Below are 16,232 nucleotides of genomic sequence, written 5' to 3' on the forward strand. Positions count from 1 at the left end.
AAAATGTGCATTTTTAAAGCAATTTCCTGGCTGCCTGGTGTCAATGAATCCCAAACAGTGTGATCGCAAGTCAATGGTTGGAGATCTAGGCTTCTTCTTCCCCTCCTCATTCCATGGCTCAGGAAATTGTCAAAGCCCTAAACCCAGCTAAGAAGAGATGCCAGCCATGCAGCCTGCTGTGGGCAAAGAGTGGCTTGAGATGTCTCCAGGATCTGGAACAGAGAGACCATCAATTAAGTGACAGCCTGAATTAAGGAGCTGGCTGTCCCTGCAAATGTCTGGAAAGCCTCCTCCTTCCTCAGAATCAGAGACATGCCCTAACCCTGCAGGTTAAGATGCTGCTGTGGGGGATCTATGGAGCTCCCTGTGCAAGCACAGACTCTCAGTGCTTGCTGATTTGGTCAGAATACGATCTTGTATGGTGTCAGTCAGTTGAGTGCTACTGTAACAGATGCCCGACACAGTCAACTTATAAAGAAAAAAGGTTTAACTGGGATCTATGTGTTCTCCCACCTCCAGTAGTTTTATGGGCTGCAATTCCAGTAGCACACTGGCCTCTGGGAGACATTTAAGATAAAAATGATTGTGGGACCTGGGGAAGTCAGCTTGCTGGTGCGCTCACTTGATTCTCCTGTAGATGATTTAGGTTTGGTTCCCAGCAGCCCAATGGCTGCTCACAACTGCCTGTAACTCCAGTTCTAGGAGATCTGATGCCCTCTTATGGCCTTTACAGGCTCCTGCATGCACAGCGTGCACATAAACTCATGTAGGTGCTGGAACTAGTGCTCACACACACAGGTAAAATATTCAGATAAAAACTATGGGCCCGGGATGTGGCTGGAATACCCACAGCATAAACTGGATATAGTGGTGCACATCAGAGATCCAAGAACTCAGGTGGTGGGGTCAGGAAGGTCAGAAGTTCAAGGTCATCTTTGAAGCATAGCAAGTTCTAGCCAATTATGGACTTCAAGAGGGCATAAAGAACATCAAAGCTCTGTGTCCTGTGGCTGTGGTCTGCAGTCAGAAGCTGTGAGGGTCAGAGGGTAACGATCCACTGTGGTCCCAGGACACATAGGAGCTGGCTGCTGGCTAAAGACCCAGACTGAGATGTAGTTTGGAAATTGTCTGGTCTCCTGGATTTCCATTTCTTGGAATTACTCTCTCTCTCTCTCTCTCTCTCTCTCTCTCTCTCTCTCTGTGTGTGTGTGTGTGTGTGTGTGTGCATGTGGTGTTTGTGTGTGCGTGTGCAAGTGTGTATGTCCTTAATAATCTCAAAGCTGCTGAAACACACACCTCCTACTGGCACCTTAAAAAATTCCTTGAAAACTCGGGCAGTGGTGGTGTACACCTTTAGTCCCAGTACTCAGGAGGCAGAGGCAGGTGGATATCTGTGAGTTAGAGACCAGCCTGGTCCACAAGAGCTAGTTCCAGGACAGCCTCCAAAGCCACAGAGAAACCCTGTGTGAAGAGAGAGAGAGAGAGAGAGAGAGAGAGAGAGAGAGAGAGAGAGAGAGAGAGAAGAAGAAGAAGAAGAAGAAGAAGAAGAAGAAGAAGAAGAAGAAGAAGAAGAAGAAGAAGAAAATTCCTTGGAAGAGTCAGGGAATGTTTCTTTTTGAGACAAGATCTTATATAGCCCAGGCTGGCCTTCAACCAGCTACATAGATATCTTAGTCAGGGTTTTTATTGCTGTGAAGAGACACCATGACCACAGCAACTCTTATAAAGGAAAAACATGTAACTGGGGTGGCTTACAGTTCAGAGGCTCAGTCCATTATAAATCATGGAGCAACATGGTGTGCAGGCAGACACGGGCGCTGGAGAAGGAGTTGAGAGTCCTACATCTTCATCTGCAGGTAACAGGAAGTAGTCTGAAACACTGGGCATGGCTTAAGCATAAAAGACTCAAAGCCTACCCCCACAGAGACACACTTCCTCCAACAAAGCCATACCTATTACAACAAAGTCATACCTCCTAATAGTGCCACACCCTATGAGCTTATGGGGTCCAGTTACATTCAAACTACCACAGTAGCTGAGGTTGCCCTTGAACTCTCCATCCTTCTTGTGTTTAGTTGCTTGTTCAGATACCACACAGCTCAGCTCTGTCCTGAGTGCAGTCCCACCCTCAGGTGACCCCTTAGAGCTTGGTTCTCAGCCTTCCTAACGCTGTGCGACCCTTTAATACAGTTCCCAGTGTTGTGGCGACCCCCAACCATAAAATTATTTTTATTGCTACTTCATAACTGTAATTTTGCTAGTTTAGAATCTTATAGTAAGTAGCCGTGTTTTCCGATGGTTCCAGGTAATCCCTGTGAAAAGTTAGTTCAACCCCAAAGGTTGAGCCACAGGTTGAGCCATAGATACTGAGAGGTGACAAATCTGTGTTGTCTCCAGACTCAAAGTTTGTAGTGATTTTCTTTCACAACTATAGATGAGCAAGAGCACCACTGCCACCTGCAGCCACAGATGGAAGGCTTCTATGTCCCAACACCCCCCCCCCACTCCTGTGGACAAGGTCTCACTGTGTAGCATGGCTGGCCTGGAGCTCACTGTGTAGACCAGGCTGGGCTCGAACTCACAGAGATCCACCTGCCTCTGCCTCCCGAGTGCTGGGATTAAAGGCGTGCACCACCAACACCCGGCCTCTTTGGGTTTTTAAAGTTACATTTATTTATGGTGAGCAGGTGGGGAGTGGTCAGGGAACAACCTGCAGGAGTTTGTTCTGTTCTTTCGCCCTATGGGTCCCGGGAATCAAACACAGATTATCAGGTTTAGCAGTCTTGATCTGTTGGGACCCAGCCCCCACCGGGTCTCTAAGAGTTGTTTTCCAGCATAACGGTCGGTACCTCCTCTTTTCCTGACCTCACCCCACTAGGATCCTATTGTGAACCTTTTGACCTGGGGTTTTTGTAAGTTTGTATATAAGGCTGCTCCACAATAAAAATGAGAGACATTCTCTCAGAAAGTGGACCAGGCGTCTTGTGGTTCATCCAAATCTCCAGGCTTTCTCCTGATACTCGGACTTAGTGGTGGCCAAGGGCAGCCACATTGATCCATCTTACTGGTCACTGTTTTGGATCTTTTTGGTTTTGAAAAGTATAGTCTTGCAGTCTAGCCCAGGCTGACCTAGATCTCACAATCCCCCTGCCTCAGTCTCCAGATTGCAGGGATAGTAGATACGGAGCATCAGGCCAGGCCACTGTTATAATAGTGACCATGGCTGGCTATTCTCTGGCCTTTACAGCTTCTGGAGTATGAACAATGCCCACACCATTGCAAACATCCCTTTCAATTGAAGGGGCAAAAATGCATGCCATATCAGTGAACATCGTGCACAGATGCACGGTCAAGAAAAATTGTGTACTGTATCAGTCACTTAATTAAAACAAACTCCATCTGTACATATGAAAACCTTATGAATTTGCTAGAACACTTTGTGTCCTCCGGAAATTAAAGCAGCTGGAATTATCAAACCACAGAAACCTTGTATTTACTCCGACCTCTCAGACCGGTTTGAACTGGGGAGAGGACGCTGTCATTAAAATCCATCCAGAAGTTGAAGGTGAGTAAACAGGGACTTTGGGAAACACTTGAGAGTGCCAAGTCAGTTCCTCAGAGTGGTGACAAAGTCCTCAGTGGACCCGTGTGAGTATGTGGGAAGAGGCTTTTGCTCTTGTTAGCCTGGTCTGCAGTCAAACAAGTTCATTCATGATTATGTGCTAGTGTAGAGTTCAGTGGTTCTCAGCCTTCCTAACACTATGACCCTTTAATGCAGTTTCCGGTGTTGTGGTGACTCCTGCAACCATTAAGTTATTGTGTTGCTACTTCATAACTGTAATTTTGCTACTGTTATGAATCGTAACATAAATATCTGGTATGCAGGGTATCTGATGTAAGACCCCCTCCAAAGGGTCGATTGCACCCACAGGTTGAGAACCACCGCACTAGACACAACTAATTGGTGACTGGGGGAGGGGCCATTTCCATGTTTCACAGTGGGAGGAAGGTTGTCACAGAGAGAGGGAAGGTTTCCACATAATCCTCTCTGGGGGCCTAAGGAGATGACTAGGCTGTTAAGAGTGCAAGCTGCTTTTCTAGAGGACCCAGCACCCACATCAGGTGGCTAATAGCCCCCTCTAACCCCTACTCCAGAGGGCCTGGCACCTTGCTCTGTTGGGGCCTTCCTGGGCACCTGCACTACACAGACACAGGCAGATTAGAAGTAAAATCTTTACTTTTCTCGTGAGCAAATTAGGCATGCATGATGCAGTCAAGAGGTCTCTCGGAGAACAACAGGGATGTCATTTCATGTCGATTTTTGGGCCTAATGTCAGTGTTAATGGCAAACGAAGTGAAGTCTCTCAAACTACTTAAATCATCTGTCCTTTCCTTGCGCTACTCCCCTTCCACATTCAAAGAGAAGTAAGGGACCTCACAGAGCCAGGCGGTGGTGGCACATGAGTCCCAGGACAGCCAGAGTTATGTATGCAAACCCTGTCTCAAATAAAAGGGAGAGAGAGAGAGAGAGAGAGAGAGAGAGAGAGAGAGAGAGAGAGAGAAAAGAAACTCAGACATTAGAATCTCCAGTCTAGTACTGGTGGTAGCTCAGTGGTACAAGACTTGCTCAGCATCTGTGATGGCCTGGATTTTGTCTCTGGCACTCCATTTAATTAATTTAAAATTCTAGTATCTATATGCCAAAGGCAAAAAAGAAACAGGTATGATTAATTCCAATAATATACCTATTTAAACTAATAATCCAATTATCATTTTCTTCCATATAATTAATTTTCAGGTTGGAGTGATCAAGAGGAAGGTGGGTTTTAATTAGATTATTTATTTGTGTGTTTGGATTTTCTTTTCTTTTTTTTTCTTTTTATTTGGGGTGGGGTGGGGTTCAGTTTGAAACAATCTCACTATATAGCTTCACTGGCTTTGAACTCACGCAGACCCACCTGCCTCTGCCTCCAGAGTGCTAGGATTAAAGGTGTGTGTCACCATACCTGGCCTACATTTGAAATTTTTTTATTTTTTTTAATATTGTTACATTTCTTCATTTATCTGTGTGTGTGTGTGTGTGTGTGTGTGTGTGCGCGCGCGCGCGCGCGCGGCGTGCCTGGGTGAACTTGAACACATCTGCATCATGGTGCTTGTAGAGAAGTCAGAGGACAACTTTTAGGAATGAGTTATCTTCCAACAAGAAGGTTTCTAGGATCCAATCAGGTTGTCAGACTCAGGAGTCAGCAGTGTCTTTACCAGATTGGCTACATAACCAGCTCTTTTTGTTGTTGTTTTGAGACATACTTTATCCCTGGACTTGGTATGTAGCCAAGATGACCCTGACCTTCAGATCCTCCTACCCGCCCCCTGCAAAGCGCATAGTCATAGCTATCAAGTGATAGGTGCACATTAAACCCCGATTATACAGTGCTGGGGTCAGAGGTGCCCCATTACACCCGGCTGGGGGTGGAAGCCAGGATGTGGTGCAGGCTAACAGCAAGCATTCTGCCTGCTGAGCTGCATCCCTGGGCTTTTAGGTCTTTTAGGGCACTTCTAGGCATGTGGGGAAAGGCTCAGCTTACACACAGCTGCTGGTCTGAAATCTTTCAGGGAGCAATTGGCAGCAACTCCCCACATGCATGCTTGTGCCGGGTAACATCTCATCTGAGTCCACCTCTGCCACATTGTGAAAAAGATATTTGGCCTTTGTCCCATAATTCCTGGGATCATTGGGCTCTCAGAGGGAGACTTTTTTTTTATTTTTTATTTATTTATTTTTTTGAGTTGGCTGGCTGGGTAATTTAGTGTGGAAGCCAGAGAGACCAAAGGAATGTTAGAAGGTGAGGACTTTCACCCTTGGCTCCCTGTGGAGGGGAAAGAGGTGGAGGGTAATTGATTGTGTGTACAGAAACTTTCTCAAAAAAATAAAAATGAAAAAAAAGTAACCAGCAGAGGCACAGCTCAGAGGGACTGAGACAAGCTGACCTGGGGTGGCACCTAGGGAGGCATGGGAGTTCTGCACTGGTTCCTTGCCTCACGGGACTCTGCTTCTAAGGGTCATTGTTCCTCTATTATATTCTTCATGATAAAGGAGTCATTGCAGTAGCGGTCTGTGAATGAACTGAGCCAGAAGAGGAGAGGGTGTAGGAAGGTCAGAAGCACTAGGAAGACAACCCCCCACTTTGGTGGCTGCTGAAGTCGGAGGCTGGGGGATCTCCACTTGCGGGTAATGTCCGCGTTGATTGTGCGTGGGGCGGGGAGAGCTGCTGCCCGTTCAGCCACAGCTGTGATTTCGTTGAGCGAATCTAGGAGAGACTAAGTTGGTTCTCTTTTTCCCTCTCCACACTTGGAGTCCACCAAGAAACCCCAAGAGGCTCCAGAACCTGTGCTGTTCCTCTACCCCCGGGGACTAAAAAACAGGAAAGAGTTTAAACGCCCACTGGGTGAAAGTATGTAGCCTTCACAAAACACCAGCTGGCCCACGCAACAGCAACCAACATGGCAGGATAGGACCATCAAGACGGCTTGGAGATGAACAGACTTGCAGCTAAGCCTGACAGCCTAGTTCAATCCCCAGGGCTTCACTCCCACGTGGAGAAAACTGACTCTTGCAAGTTGTCTTCTGACCTCCACACTCAAACCTTGTTAATTTAGGACCACAGTCAGTTTTTATAAGAGGAAGTTGTGCTGGGGCAGTGGTGGCGCACGCCTTTAATCTCAGCACTCGGGAGGCAGAGGAAGTCGGATCTCTGTGAGTTCTAGACCAGCCTGATCTATATAGAGCTAGTTCCAGGACAACCAGAACTACAGAGAAACCCAACTAAAAAAAGAAAGGAAGAGAGAGAGGGAAAGGGAGAGGGAGAGGGAGAGCAATCAGGACCCGGGCTGTGGTTGAGTCTTGGCTTTTCCCATGAGCTGTGACCTTGAATGAGATGTTTAGTAACTCTGGGCCTTCTCCTTTGCGTTTCAAGCATCTTGTTATGATTACTGTTATCTAGATGGCCTTGGCTGGGGGATCCAGAGTCCGAGCAGGGCTGAGAGCGCCACCTGGTGACCAAGTTTGTAAGTAAGATGGTGAGTTATTTCGTTTTCTTTTCTCCCCTTCTCTAACAGCTAGACTTGGTTGTCGACTTCACACACCTCAAACCTGAGAAAAGGCGCTTTCACCTGAGGAATTGCCTCCACCCTACGGCACGTAGGCACGTCTGTGGAGCATTTTCTTGATTGCTAATTGATATGGGGGTGCTCAGCCCACAGTGGGCGGTGCCATCTCTAGACAGTGGGCCTAGACAAAGCCACTAAGCAGTATCCCCTGGTTTCTTTTGCAAGTTCCTGCTTTGGTTTCTTTCGGCGATGGACTTCAAAGTGTAAGCTGAAAGAAATCCTTTCTCCCCAGTTTGTCTTTGGTCATAATGTTTATCAGAACAAACAAAGAAAACTGCAATACTTTTTTTTTTTTTTTTTGAAACTGGTTAAGTAGCTTGTGTTGGCTTCAAATTCCTGATCCTCCTGCCTCAACCTCCCAAGCCCTGGAGAGTGTGTGCATCATATCCAGCTGAAACAATGTGTTTATGATTCCAGCTTAGAGCTGCAAGGACTGGCTTTAGTTATTTTGTTGTTTCTTGGGTGTTTTTTAAGCTTCTTAAAATGTATGTTGTAAGTGTATCTTTTTTTTAAAGACATGGGTCAGCTTCCAGAGGCTTCTATACTCTGTCATGTCTTGGAAAGCTGGAGGGAAGTGACTGTGTGTGTGAAAGGGTAAAAGCGGGACTGAGGGGTGTGGCCTGGCACTGTAGCAACTGGGTGTGGAGGTTCAGCAGTTCCAGCAGGGAAGAGTTAGGGGCAAGAGGAGCATAGTTCAAGGTCACCTCCTACTACATAGCTAGTTCAAGCCAGCTTGGGCCTTATGCCTGACAGGGAGAGGGAGGAAAGAATGGAGTAGGGAGGGAGAGTGTACACACAATAGACTCATTGTATAACAACCACTCTCAAGCTGGGTATCCCTGCCTAGAACATGACTTAGCTACTCTAGTGACCTTAGCCCCTCCCATAAAAAAAAACAACACTAGGAATTAAGGTTTCAGGATACAAACTTTTGGGGATACACCCAAACTATAGCATGTGCTATGAGGGATGTGGGCATGTGGAGGCCAAGGTTAACATCAGGTAATGTGGGATGTGAATATGTTTTATTACCATTGGTTAATAAAGAAGCTGATTTGACCAAGAGCCAGGCAGACTATTACTACGCAGGAAATCCAAACAGAGATACTGAGAGAAAGAAGGTGGAGTCAGAGGAACACCATGTAGCTGCTGGAGGAGCAAGATGCCAGAGCATTACTGTTAAACAAAGTTTTCAAAGATACCACTTGGATATCCTGAATAATCTTCCAAAGCTGTGAGGCTGGTGACTGTGTCTGGCAGCCTGCTTTAATCAGGGAACATTGGTGGTTAGAATGTGGACTCTGGAGTTAGCTCTTGCTAAGAGGAAGAATTGAAAGCCAGGGCAAAGGGCATGGCTAACTGAAGCAGCATGCAGGTCCCACTCCAGCCCGGTGGAAGCCTTAGATTCCAGGCTCCCCTGTTTACAGCATCCTCAGATGTCAGTTCGGGAGATACTGAGGTCAGAGTAATTGCTATTTGTCTCTGTATCGCTTGAGGCATTTGGGATGTGGGTGCAGATTCTGAGACCCTTCACTAGGCAAGAGAATCCACCCCTACCCCTGCCACGTGAGACCTGTGGAGTAATTATCTTCACTGTAGACTAGGAGGTAGTTCTTTTTGGTTTGGCTTACACAGCTGGAGACAGGAGCAACAGGCCTCTGGCAGGTTATCCTTGTCCTGTAATGATGCTAGCATGTGGTTTTGGTTTTTTTGGTGTTTTTGTTTGTTTGTTTGGTTGGTTGGTTTTGGTTTTTCCAGACGGGGTTTCTCTAGCCGGGTTTCTCTGTATTGTTTTGGAGCCTATCCTGGAACTTGCTTGGTAGACCAGACTGGCCTCGAACTCACAGAGATCCACCTGCCTCTGCCTCCCAAGTGCTGGGACTAAAGGTGTGTACCACCAATGCCCGGCTTGTTTTTTGTTTTTTTTCTGGTAGGACCCTGTCCCATCCATGTTATGTTAGCTATGTTAAGTACAGATGTAATTGATTTACTGGGACAAGCTTGGAGGAGGGGTCAATTTACATCTCCCATTATATAGTCTTCTGTATATGCTGTCACTATCAAAGTTAAGCCTGAAGTAAATAACTCAAAACAAGTTTAAAGTAAACTTGCTTAATATAAAATAGTATTCAAAATCTGGTATATTAGAAAAACCAGGTATAGGGCTGGAGAGATGGCTCAGAGGTTAAGAGCACCGATTGCTCTTCCAGAGGTCCTGAGTTCAATTCCCAGCAACCACATGGTGGCTCCCAACCGTCCATTGTGAGATCTGGTGCCCTCTTCTGGTGTGCAGATATACATGGAAGCAGAATGTTGTATACATAATAAGTAAATACATAAAAATCTTTATAAAAAAAAGTTAAATACTTGCCAGGCTGTGGTGGCAAACGCCTTTAATCCCAGCACTCGGGAAGCAGAGGCAGGCGATCTTTGTTGAGTTTCAGACCAGCCTTGTCTACAAGAGCTAATTCCAGGACAGCCTCTAAAGCCACAGAGAAACCCCTGTCTTGAAAAACAAAAATTGATCATTTATAAGGTGACTGATATTAACTTTTATGTCCTAATTATTTTTAACAGTTTACAACAAGTTAGTAACTCTTACAAGATTAGGATTTTGTAGTTTTATCCCGTTAAAGATTTTGAGCCTTAAAAGTTACAATTTTGAGCCAGTTGTTGGTGGTGCACATGGTTAATTCCACCACAAATGATTAGTTTGTTACTTTTATGTCTATTTGTCTGTCTGCCTGTCTATTGTTTTTTTGTTTTGTTTTGTTTTGTTTTGTTTTTTTGAGACGGGTTTCTCTGTCACCCTGGCAGTCCTGGAACTTACTGTGTAGACCAGGCTGGCCTCAAACTCAGAGAATCATCTGCCTCTGCCTCCTGAGTGCTGAATTACAGGTTGTGCACCACCACCACCGGCTAATTTTTTTCAAAGGAGAGGTGATAGGCAGTATCTGGGACATTAAACCATATATATATTGACGACAACAACAAGCAGCTTTCTTGTTGTTGTATAAGTAGATCTCATCTCCACTTTTAGACCTAAGCCTGTACACTGAGAAAATCTTGAGGTGCCATGTAATGAGGGGCTAACTGCATACAAGTGGCTAGGAGCTGTGGCCAGGTGATGTCCTTATCTATGTCCCCCTTTCTTGAAGAAGCATTAACATTTTTTTTTTTTTGAGGCAGGGTTTCTCTGTGGCTTTGGAGGCTGTCCTGGAACTAGCTCTGGTAGACCAGGCTGGTCTCGAACTCATAGAGATCCTCTGCCTCTGCCTCCCGAGTGCTGGGTTTAAAGGCATGCACCACCAACGCCTGTCGAGGAAGCATTAACATTTAACAAGCCCAACTGTAATTATTTTAAGCAGGAATAGCTGGAGTTCAGAAGATGGCAAATATTCAATTTAGAAGATATTGTGCAATACCACCTTAACAAAAGGAGGCTGAATCCAGATTACATACACTGAGTGACACAGTAAATTAATAAACATCTTTGTACATACTGAAAAACCATTAGGCCCTGAAAGTCCAGGTAAACCCTACAGAAAACATAAGACAGACTTTATAGTTTATGTATCATGTAGAGTTTTTTATCATAATCTTTATTAAATTTATGTTTACATCTAATAATTTAGCTGAGGGAGCCCTGTTAAAACTATGATATTGCAGACTGGGCAGTGGTGGTGCAAACCTTTAATCCTAGCAATTAGGAGGCAGAGGCACATGGATCTCTTGAGTGTAAGGCCAGCCTGATCTATAGAGCAAGTTCCAGGACAGCCAGGGCTACACAGAGAAACCCTGTCTTGAAAAAACAAAACAAAACTATGATGTTGGAGTTGCTATTGAGAGATTTTAGATAGAGTCCCATTTATCCTTTTCATGTGTGAGCACCCTATTAACTGGTTTTTATTACAAACACCTTTATACCATGAGATAAACAAGAGTAGTTTCTATTAGAAATAGTTTCCCTCTTAGCTGTTCTCAAGCACATAATGGCTTTTTCCCTGGGGTGTCTTGTTCTCCTTTTCCCGGTCACAGAGTCAGGGAGTCAACCTGACCTAGGAAGGCAACCTTGGAGGAAACCATGAAACAAACATGCTTGGGGCTGAAGCATGCAGGCCAAATCCCATCTCTAGAAACAGCTTTGCATCAAAGAAAAACAATATGTGATAATTTTTCATTATTATCCATACTCAAAAACATAGACTAAACACAGCGATCTACATCTCCATAAGCATTTTGTGTTTGTTTGTAGATGGGGCAGACAACCTGAAAAGCCAATGAATAGCAGATAAGAAATAAAAGTAAGAGTAGGTTGGGCAGAAACAAACGCATAAGGTAGAGATGTCCTAAGAACAAAAATACCATGCTATCTCTGGGGATACAGGCTTAGAGATGCAGTAGAAACCTACGGTATAGGGCCAGGTTATAGGACTGGAGGGGCAGGGAGGAAAGAGTTAAATGAGCTGGGGGGGGTACGTTGGGGGAGAAACTTCATCTATTTGCCTGTTTTTTTGCACAAATTGTCTATGGCTGTGAGATCTTCAAATTTTAGCCAGGCAGCAATGGTACATGCCTTTAAACCCAACACTCAGGAGCCAGAGGCAGTGGGATCTCTGAGTTCAAGGCCAGTCTGGTCTACAGAGCAAATTCCAGGACAGCTAAACCTGTTGGGGGTTAGAGGGGTGGGAGGGTGGGGAGAAGAACTTTTAGAGTCATTTTAACGATTTGATTTAAATTTGAAATGACGTGCAGGAGTTGTGGAAAATCCTATCCTGCTGCCTGAGACGTCCCCCAGGTGGGAAAACATGGAAAAAAAAAAGTGCCCAGGCTCATAAGACTCACAAAATCAGTTAAACCTGGGAGGTTCCCAGAACCACCAAGACTTTCTGATCTGGAGGAGTGAGAAGCTCCTGGGGCTTCGGAGGGTCTGGTCTGGGCGCCTCTCAGTCAGACCCTGAGGGAGTATTGCCTTGTCCTGCAGAATTCAGGTGTGCGATGGCAGTATCAAACCATGAAAGGCCTCTCAGCCTGGAGGTCAGAGGGTTTGGGAGGAGGAGATCAGAGGAAGGGACGGAAGAAGATGGATGGGGGCACTCTGAAGAGACAAGAGGGTTGTGGTCAAGCTGGGTTTACACAGGGCATCCATAAAGCCCCAGAAACCAAAGTTCTGTCCATGGAACTTGCTTGCACTACTTACTTTTGGAGGCAGAGGTCACAAAAGACCAGAGGTCTCAGGTCAGACTGGTGGCTGTTTAGTCTATATATCGAGCTTAGAGGATGTCCATGTCCTCAGAGAAATGATGCCAGGATAGGAGGGCTTTCTGCCCAGAAGACCCTAAAAGGATCTTGGGTTTCCATACTGAATGTAAGAAAAATGAGGCAGAGAAGCTGGCAGACTGAGAAGGCATTACTGGGACCACTAGGAGCCTTAACATTTCCCAGGGATGAAGGCTGAGTGAATTTAGTGGGACTGGGGGACATGCTACATATACTTAGGTAGCTTCCAGGAAGTTACAGCTCTTTTTTTTTCTGTGGTTTGACTGGGAACAGAGTGGGTCATTTTTCATACAGGGCCATATTGTTTCTGCAGGTGGAGCTCAACAGTCAGCTTGGAGCCAAGGAACTCTTGCTGGTTATGGGGCTACTGCCCAATGCAGCCTGACGCAACTCCTAATGACTGGAGGCTATTACCCAAGGCTAGCCAAGTGCTCTAACATTGACCTGCAGCCCCAGCCCACCCAGCTCTCTCTGCCTCCACAAATTCAGACACAGGTCAAGCTCCATGCCCCAGTTCTTAGCAAAACAACAACCTTCTTGGTCGCAGATATATGCAAATAGGCTTGTATCTGTCTAGCTCCCAGCAGGACTCTTTTCTGAGAGCTACTTGGAGTTATCCTGATAAAAAGGACGCTTTACGGGGTTGTTAATATGTGTGGCTTATTATCTCCCAGAACCTGCTTGGCAGCTCTCACCTGTTAGTGTACCTGCCTCATCCACCTCTCAGCATCAGCCTCCTGGCTCTGTTTCCATGGCCATCTTCCTGTTCCCTCTGAGAGGGGCAATTTCACTTTCTAGGGGGTGGATCTTCTTTCCAAGTCCCACAGAACTTCACCGTCCTGGTCTCTGGTCCAGAGAAGCTGGGTTCGGCTTATAAACAGTAAGCTCATTTGAAAACTCTGTTTTCTGCCCTACCCTGCCAGTCCCTCTTCTTGGAGGTTTGCCTGTTTATCTGCCTTTTCGTTTCTTCAGAATCCAGGCAGCTGCAGCTGCAGCAGGTTTCAACCCAGGCTGGTCCCCACTGGCTCCCTCACCCCCAGCCCCAAAGCCCCAGAGAACACCACTAGGTTGTTGCTAAGACCCATCTCTCACCTCCAGGGACAGGAGTAGGGCAGAAACAGTTGGTACAAAAATGGCTTGCCTGAGTTTTCAAAGACCCAGACCGCTGATGCAATCACTTGGAAGCAGCTAGAACCCAGGTCATCCCCCTCACCCATCTACCACTAGGGGTGTGGCCCAGTGGCAGAGCACCTGCCTAGCATGCAATAGTACCTGGCATCTATCCCAGCCAGCACCTCAAGAAACAAAACAAAAATGATGGAGCAGCCCGAGACCCGGGTTCAAATTATGACCCTTCTATTTACTTCTAGAAAGTGGGAATGGAGACATCCACCTCTCTGGGTATCCAAGGACTAAGTAGCTCAATGCACATGAGTGACTAGGAGCTAGACATATCTCCAACAGGCAGACAAATAGGGAAACTCTGCCTAACAGATAATGAAGATCAGAAGCCCTCTTCGTCTTTTTCACCCTCCTGACCTGAGACAACAGCCTGGAAGTCTCTTTCTCATGCCAGCAGGGCTTGCTTATGGCTGTCCATACAATGTGACAAACTTTTCCCAGGGAGATAGAACACAACATCCCAGATAAGGAACCCAGGACAGACCAAAGTACGGATATCACCCAAGTCCAATTTCGTGAACCAATGAGTTTTATTGGGGTTACAAGAATGGAAGTGACCCAAAGACAGCTGCATCACCAAAGCCCATCCTGGCATGGGTGACGCCAGCTCACAACGCTGGGCACCTGGAGCACACTGCACAGCCTGCCCAAGGGGGTGGACTTCAGTATCCCTGAGCCCTGTGTCTGCTTTGTGGGGACAGCTCTCTGTGCCTTTGTGTGCTTCTTCACTTTTTGTTTTGCTTTTTTCCTCATCTTTTTGTGAGATTTTCCTGTCTTTTAATTCATTGGGGGAGGAGAGGCGCTCAACCCAGACAAGACTAGCCATATGTAGCAGCCTAGACAGAGGTGTACCTGCTCCACAGCTTGTATCTTTTTATCTGATTCTATTTTTACATGTGTGTATGAGTTACTATACACATGTACCACATGAAGGTGCCCTGGGAGACCAGAAGAGGGGGCCAGCTCCCCTGGAGCTGGTGTTACTGAGAGTTGTGAGCAGCCTAATGTGGGTGCTGGCACCAAACTCAAGGTCTCTGCAAGAGCAGGAAGAACTTTTGGCTGCCAGATCATCTTTCCAGGTCCCCACAATCCATATTTCATTGTGGGATTTAGGGTCCTGGCTCAAATGAAATTCCTATGACAATGCTCAGTTTTGTCTATCAAAATGTCAGTTGATTACTTTGGGGTAAGTCAAGGCACTTTATCCTTAAACAGGCCCATAAGGGTCTCTTATTGTTGCTTCTGTCTTGCCTGAGTCCCCATGGGGAGCCCCAGCTGTCCAGTGAGACTTTTTGGCAGGGCATCTTTGACTCTCGGGGTGGGGGGTTAATGCCAGGCCAAGGTGTTTCTCAACATCACCCTTGGACCTAAATCAAAGGGGTGGCTGTTTCCTCTCTGTGATGCCCAACTATCCAGACCTATGTCCTCTTGGCTTTAGTGGTCCTGGAAGAAGTGACAGTGGTGTTGGAACTTGACTGAACAACATCTGGGGGCAGATAAGTGAAATCTAGTCCTGGTTTTACCAACAACCAACTTGTCTTGGAGAGCAACTCCAAGACTGGATGATAGACTGCACCCCATATAAAAGGGCCAGGCCAGAAGGTATCTCAGGTCCAGGGGTTGCAGGAACTTTGTGGTTGAATCCACAAGTTCCCCAGGCTTGCTCTCTGAAATTTCCTTCCCTGGGCACCATGAGGTTCCAGAATATTCCGGACTCTTAGCCAAAGCATTGCTAGGCAATGCTCCTACCAACAGCTTGTTGACTCCAGGCCAGAATGTTTGCCTGCAGAGCTGAAGAAACATCAAAACCAATTAAAGTAGACAGGCACTGTGGCAGGGTGCCCTTGTGATCCCAGCATGTGTGAAGCTGAGGCAGGAGGATTGCCTCAAGGTAAAAGACTGAGTGACACCGTGTGTCAAACAACAAAGCACGTTCATTTAATACACCTGGGTGGCAATTAGGTGTGTGGCCCTGGTATACCAACAGGAAGTAGGGGCCATCTGGATAAACACCTTCTGTTTACCGATTCCAAAGGATTTCTCTCTAGGAAGCCCCACAGGGATGGGGGTGGGGCTTTTCAGAACAGAACCAGCGATTTTTATTCCAAGTTTAGTTTTCCCCCATATTTTACTTTGGATTTTGAGGTGGTTGGTTGGAGCGAGCCCAGGGTTTGGTGCAGGCGCTATACCACTGAGCGCCATCCTCAGCCCTCCCAATATTTTATAAACTCGCAGAAAGGTTGGAAGAGCGGGAGCCGAGGGACCTCCCGGAGCCCACAGTGAAGATTCCACGGCGCTGACTACATTCTTGTTTTGAACGCGAAGTTTCTTCTTTCAGAGCTGTTTCAAGGGCAGATATGCTCCCGAGGGCCCAGCAGTGGTGTGTCCCCAGGACGGAGAAATGGGTTGCCAGAAAGCTGATCCCGGAAATGTGGCGCTCCGGGGATCTGCCAGTATGGGAGGGTGGGGATAGCAAAAGGGACAAGCATGAGAGTACCTGAAAACAAAACTCGCTCTTCCCGTGTGCCCTCGACCCAAGTTCATTCGAGAACCCGAGTCTCGTGGTTGCTTTTGGCCGGACGGTTGAGGGATCATCTTTCCCT

This window comes from Cricetulus griseus, chromosome 4 (assembly GCF_003668045.3).
Source record: "Cricetulus griseus strain 17A/GY chromosome 4, alternate assembly CriGri-PICRH-1.0, whole genome shotgun sequence".
Taxonomy (NCBI): Eukaryota; Metazoa; Chordata; class Mammalia; order Rodentia; family Cricetidae; genus Cricetulus; species Cricetulus griseus.